The following is a 6900-nucleotide window of genomic DNA, read 5'->3' as shown; positions in this document are numbered from 1 at the left end:
ATTGCCTGAGCCCACGGGGTTTGAGACCCGCCTGGGCAACTTGGCGAGACCTCATCTCTACAATAAATCAAAAAATTAGCTGGGCATGGTAGCGTGCGCCTGTAATTCCAGCTACTTGGAAGGCTGAGGCAGAAGGATCGCCAGAGCCCAGCAGGTCGAGGCTGTGGTGGCCGGGAGCAGCCACTGCACTCCAGTCTGAGCGACAGAGTGAGACTCCAACTCAAAAAACAAACAAACAAAAAAACCATTCATCTGGGCCAAGCACCATGGCTCACACCTGTAATTTAAATACTTTGGGAGGCCAAAGCAAGAGGACTGTCTGAGCCCAGGGGTTCAAGACCAGCCTGGGTAAGTTGGTGAGATCCCATCTCTACAATATATCAAGAAAAATTAACCAGGCATGGTGGTGCATGCCTGTAGTTCTAACTACTTAGAAAGCTGAGGTAGAAGGATCACCTGAGTCCAGCAGGTTGAGGCTGCAGTGGCCGTGAGGGTGCCACTGCACTCCAGCCTGGGTGACAGAGTGAGATTCTGACTCAAAAACAAAAAACATTCAGCTGATTGTTTCCATGAGAATCCTGCTTCCAAAATAAACATATACATTAAGCTGATATACTGTGTTTGTTCAGATTTACTTTACTCCAACACAGAATACATTCACCAACTTTGACACCCTCAGTTTATGTTCTGTACCACTGTATCTCATCCCTCTTTCTACCCTGGACCCAGAGTAAGACTAAGAAAATGCTTAGCTATCAAACCTAAGAAATAGGAAAATAGGAAACCCTATTTATTAAGACTAAATTAAGCCCTCTGGCTGGTGTAATTTTGTAAACTACTCTAAACCCCTATTTATAGAAATGCTCTCTGAGCAGTATTACTAACAATCAGACTGAAGGGGGACAGTCAAAAGGCAAAGCAGGTTATGTGACTCTTAGGAAGACTGCTTTAATATCCAAAGCATAGATACATAAAGACCTACTGTGATGGGGCGTGGTAGCTCACACTTGTAATCCCAGCACTTTGGGAGGCAGAGATGAGAGGACTGCCTGAGTCCGGGGGTTCAAGACCAGCCTGTGTAACTTGTTGGGCCCTCGTCTCTACAATAAATTTTAAAAATTAGCCAGGCATGGTAGCACACACCTGTGGTTCCAGCTACTCGGAAGGCTGAGGAGGAAGAATCGCCTGAGTCCAGCAGGTAGAGGCTGCAGTGGCTATGAGCATGGCACTGCACTATAGCCTAGGTGACAGAGTAATAGACTGTGACTCAAAGGAAAGAGAAAACTACAAACACAACACACACACACACACACACACACACACACCTACTATGAAACGACCAGATTAATCACTGGTTTATTCAAAATTGCCATCACCTAACTCCAGGCCTAGAGTGTCACCACAGGAAAAGCAGAGGAGGGAGGCCTAAGAAGGAATAGCACAATAACACTGGCAAAGGCACAGAAATGCTCTTTAAGTGGAAAGGGGAAAATTTACCCTAAAAAAAAGGCTGGAGAGCCATGCACAGTGGCTGTAATCCCAGCACTTTGAGAGGCAGAGGCGAGAGGACTGCCTGAGCCCATGGGTTTGAGACCAACCTGAGCAACTTGGCGAGAACTCATCTCTACTATAAATTTTACAAAATTAGCCAGGCATGGTAGTGGTCATCTGTGGTTCCAGCTACTTGGAAGGCTGAGGCAGAAGGATTGCCCAAGCTCAGCAGGTCAAGACTGCAGTGGCCATTAGCCTGCCACTGCACACCAACCTGGGCGACAGAGTTAGACTCCAACTCAAAAAAAACCCCCAAAAACCTGGTCTCCTGAGTTCTTACTCCTTCCAGTAAGCCCACAGGCACCATTCTACTCCACAAAGTTCCAGGGGCTCTTCACTAGCCCAGCTCAGTCTTCAAGTCAATGTTTTGCCCCACCTTTCCCCAGAGCACACTTCCTCTAGTTCCAGTTTGTACATTCCTTGGTGCTCAGACCAAGGTCTTTCCCTCCTTCAACCTTTCCAGATCACACAAGACTCTCATCTTTTCTGCCTGTCACAAAGACTCAAGTCTTCCTCCCTCACTATAGCCTGAGATTTTATTTCAAATCTCTCAAGTTCTCACCAGCCCTTGGCTGAGCTACCTTACATTGACCTCTTCTCACTGTCTCCATCTGCCCCTTCCACTCTACAGTTGAGGCCACTGCTGATACAAGCACCATTCAGGCCCCTAACATCTGCAGAACTGATTTGTCTGGAACCTTCTTTCTCTCCACTCCAATGCTGACCACTGACTTTGTTCTAGTCACTGTCTTGACGCGGGACCACAGCAGTGACCAATTAGCTTAGAGTTCAGTCCAGCTTCCACACTTAAACTGGAAGCTTGCTTCCTAAAACCAAGCGTTTACCCCACCATAGCTATACTTCAAGTTCTGCAAAGCTCCCTATTCCTACATAACTCCAAACTCTTCTATATGGCATTCCAGAACACCCCCAAAAAAGGTCTTGGTCTTCCCCCTCCCACCTCCTCACCTCTACCTATTTCTCTTCCTACCAAAGAGTTGTGACCTTTTTTTTTTTTTTTTTAGTCGGAGTCTCACTCTGTCGCCCAGACTGGAGTGCAGTGGCCGCTCCCAGCCACTGCAGCCTCGACCTGCTGGCGATCCTTCTGCCTCAGCCTTCCAAGTAGCTGGAACTACAGGCGTGCGCTACCAAGCCCGGCTAATTTTTTTATTTTTTATCATAGAGATGAGGTCTCACCAAGTTGCCCAGGCAGGTCTCGAACCCGCAGGCTCAGGCAATCCACTCACCTTGCCCTCCCAAAGCGCGGGATTACTGGCTGAGCCACCGAGCCCAGCTGAGTTGTGACCTTTCTGTCACCTTTCCTTCACCAGTCAAACCACTAACCCTTCTGAAGGTCCAGTGCAAATATAGTCCTCCCCTAAAATTTGACCTCCCTCCCTGGCCTAGAACCCAAAATCCTTGGCTAACTTCAGCATGGTTCCCAGAGCAAACAGCACAGGCCCTAGGAAGGCTCTGACAAGACCTAGCTTCTGAGACCGGTCCTTCATAGCACATTCCCAGAACTCCATGTGGGTTTCCTGATTACCTCTCCCATATCATCCTGTCTTCTGTCTACCACCAGATACATAGACTTGGTCTTCACTAGAGAAGCACCCAACTGAGGCCACCATTATTGTCTGATTCAACATAATGTGGATGGGTAAAGACAGTCCAACGTTCAACCTGGGTTCAAATCCTGACTCTGTCATAACATGACAGCTATGTGACCTTTAGCACATTTCTTCTTCTATGACTCAGTATCCTCAGCCAGTATCAAAAGGGTCTCGCTGGGAACAGTGGCTCATGTCTGTAATCTCAGTACTTTGGGAGGTAGAGGCCAGAGGATTGCCTGAGCCCATGGGTTCGAGACCAGCCTGGGCAACTGGGTGAGATCTCATCTCTACAATAAACCAAAAAATTAGCTGAGCATACCACTGCACTCCATCCAGCCTGGGCGACAGGGTACCTGCTATGCCCAAGAGGAAATGCAATGCTGCAGGTTCAAGTAGGAGATAAGGTTTTTAATAATCAAATGTCAGGCCTCCTTTTATGCATCAGCCTCAGTCTAAGTGGCTGCCAGGGTCCCTCCAAACCCCACCATTCAACACTTAACAGATACAGCAAATTTGTAGACCACCATATCCGGCAGTCAAGAGATGGTTTATTTATTTATTTATTTATTTTTTTGAGTTGGAGTCTCACTCTGTCGCCCAGACTGGAGTGCAGTGGCTGCTCCCGGCCACCGCAGCCTCGACCCGCTGGGCTCCAGCAATCCTTCCGCCTCAGCCTTCCAAGTAGCTGAAGCTACAGGTGCGTGCTACTACGCCTGGCTAATTTTTGATTTATTGTAGAGATGAGGTCTCGCCTGCCCACGCGGGTCTCGAATCCGTGGGCTCAGGCAATCCATTCACCTCAGCCTCCCAAAGCACGGGATTACAGGCTGAGCCACCGAGCCCGGCGAAGAGATAGTTTAAATCCTTGGTCATGCTTGCTCTTCTGGCCCACACATTCCTGAATGCAGGCTCCTCCTCCATCATAGCTTGACATCCCCATCAAAGCTTGACACAACCTTTCCAGTCTCTCTTCAGACGGCTCCTCCTCCCCTCTTCATTTCTTCTATGTTGCATGACTTAACTGATAGAGGTCCTTGAACTCCTCCCCTTCTGGCCAATCCCTAAGTGGCCACCAGCAATACCTTTCTAAACACAGGTCAACATCATGCCAATCCACTAATTAAAAGCCTTCTCAGGCTACTACACCCTGAGTGTAATGTTGGAACTCCTGAGCACAAGGAAGGCCCTGAGCCTCCACCTGCAAAGCTGGAGGACTCCCAGGTGCTATTTTAGGTGCCCATGTACATGTGGTTCCCTGTGTCCAGGTCCTGATGTCCCCTAGTTAATTCCTGCTGGCCCTGAAAATCACAGCTCTGGCAGTGCCTCTCTCCCCAGGCTACCACGTGAGCACACCTAGTCGGCAGATGCTAGTCCCTGATTCCCACTGCCCCCAAGTAGAAGTCCTTGAGAGCATAAACAGACTTTTACATGAGTCCCTAGGATCTACCACAAAATCTCGCAAGCAGTGAGGCAAAATATTTGTTAAATGAATACATGTATTTTGCCAAATCAACTTTTTTTTTGAGTTAGAGTCTCACTCTGTCACCCAGACTGGAGTACAGTGGCCGGCCACTGCAGCCTCGACCTGCTGGGCTCCAGCGATCCTTCCGCCTCAGACTTCCTAGTAGCTGGAATTACAGGCATGCGCTACCACGCCCAGCTGATTTTTTGATTTATTGTAGAGATGAGGTCTCGCTGCCCAGGCGGGTCTCGAACCCGCGGGCTCAGCCAATCCACTCACCTCAGCCTCCCAAAGGCGTGGGATTACAGGCTGAACCACCGAGCCCAGCTCCAAATCAACTTTTAAGAACAGTGATGTGGGCCAGGCATGGCTCATGCCCGTAATTCCAGCACTTTGGGAGGCCTAGGCAGGAAGATCACCGGAGGCCAGGAGTTCAAGACCAGCCTGGATAACACAGTGAAACCCCACCTCTACAAAAAAATCAAAACATTAACCAAGTGTAGTTGCGAATGCCTCTAGTCCCAGCACTCAGGAGCCTGAGGCAGGAGGATCATCACTTGAGCCCAGGAGTTTGAGGTTATAGTGAGCTAGGTTTGCACCACTGCACTCTACCCTGGGCAACAGGGAGAGACCTTGTCTCTAAAAGAAAAAAAAAGAACAGTGAAGACTTGCACTCTGTCTCTTTCAACAAAGGCACACACTTTCATGTTACAACCAGGAGTTTTGTTGTCTATGAAATGCTGCTTACTCCCACCTTTATGCTGTATCCCACAGTCCTGGAACAGGTTCACACTATGCATCCAATTCCCTAACAAAATCTGATTTCTCAAAAAAAAACAGTTCCTCGGCCTTCAGTCTTTTTCTTCCTTTTTCTTTTTTAAGTTGGAGTTTCATTCTGTTACCCAGGCTAGAGTGCAATGGCACAGTTATAGTTCACCACAACCTCAATCTCCTAGGCTCAGACAATACTGCCTCAGCCTCCTGAGTAGCTTGGGACTACAAGCCTGCACCACCATGCCCAGTCCTCAGCCTCTTTTAAGCATGCAGGCATGAGCTCTTCTTCCCTAGCTCCAAGGCAAAAAAAAAAAAAGTTCAATTCAATTTCTCCATATTCAAACTATGGATTTTTATGCCTCCAAAATGTGTTAAGGTCGAATTCTTTTTTAGAACAGGAGTATTCCAAAATTATCATGTGTCTGAAGACTAAGCATAGAACAACCTGATAAAATTACAATAACCCATCTACAACAGACTTTCTAAAACACCTGGAAGCACATCCAACTCTTTATCTGGACTTATGTCCTATAAACACCATCCTCCCTTCATGGAGTATGGTTTTCATGCCAGAAGTCACTTTTACTCGCTTATTTAGGGAAACAGCAGGCTGGACTCTTAAGTTAGAACTCTAGGCTACAAAGGTGCTATTCTAGGCTCTTGCCCCAACCAGGCAAAACTTCGTCACCATTAAAACTTAACTCAATTTACAAAAAGTAATTCAATTTACAAGTCTAGAGCTTCTCAATTTATAGATTATACGATGCATTTTAAATTACCATTTGAGTTTGTAAGAATTAACTTGGAATTTACGGCAAAATGATTCTGAACCGAGATAGCATTTTCTATGGGGACAACTTCCAAATTACGAGGTAAACCTGGTCTTCCAAATACAAAGTGAAAAGGTGAAAATGTAGCAAGCTTCCAAAGGAGCTCAAGTCGTGGGGAGGGACCCCCAAGGCTCTGAGCAGCTTAGACCGAACGGCAGAGGCGGCGCCCTTCCCTGCCTCTGGCAGGAGCTCAACTCCCCACGATCGGGATCTGGCCCAACTGGACCTACGCGACCCCCACTGGAAGCCCCAGAGGCGACCCCGCAGGCCGCACACGCCCGCGGCCAACGCGCAGGCCCTGCGTTCCTGGGAGCGCGGGCTGAGCTAAGGCCTGGCCCATCGCCGCGGCGCGCCGCCCGGGCCTTGCAGCCAAACGCTCCGAGGTTTTGCCTGCGGGACCCAGAGCAAAGGGGCGGCTCCGCCCGGGCGGCGCCGCCTCCTCACCCACAAGGACGTCCGCGGCCGTGTCCCCGCCCCAGGCCGAAAAGCGAGCAGCAGCAGGTGTTCCGAGGAAGGCTCAGCCGGCAACGGGGATAGGGGCCCGAATGGCCAGGCACGGTGGCGGGGGACAGGCGGCGCACTCACCCAGCGCCGGCGGGCGGGCCGCGGCAGGTGTTCGCGCCTCCCGGCCCCAGGACGCCTCCACCACTCCCCGGGGACTCGGCGCGAA

General features: G+C 49.4%; 1 protein-coding gene across 5 annotated transcripts in view; it reads right to left on the bottom strand.

The window, feature by feature from the left end:
• The window catches only part of DAG1 (dystroglycan 1), a 79373-nt gene extending 72473 nt beyond the window's left edge, over positions 1 to 6900 (bottom strand). For 4 of the 5 annotated variants that reach the window (XM_008063166.1, XM_021715079.1, XM_021715078.1 and 1 more), the window contains exon 1: positions 6816 to 6900. The gene's annotated coding sequence lies outside the window, so the exon portion shown is untranslated. Of the gene's footprint in view, positions 1 to 6674 lie in introns of all 5 variants that reach the window. The other variant, XM_008063167.1, reaches the window with a different exon arrangement.

The sequence above is a fragment of the Carlito syrichta genome, unplaced genomic scaffold (assembly GCF_000164805.1).
Source record: "Carlito syrichta isolate Samal-C Ts95f unplaced genomic scaffold, Tarsius_syrichta-2.0.1 Scaffold306628, whole genome shotgun sequence".
NCBI classification, from domain to species: domain Eukaryota; kingdom Metazoa; phylum Chordata; class Mammalia; order Primates; family Tarsiidae; genus Carlito; species Carlito syrichta.
Note: the sequence above shows the minus strand (reverse complement) of the source record. Positions and strands in the feature narration are given on the sequence as shown.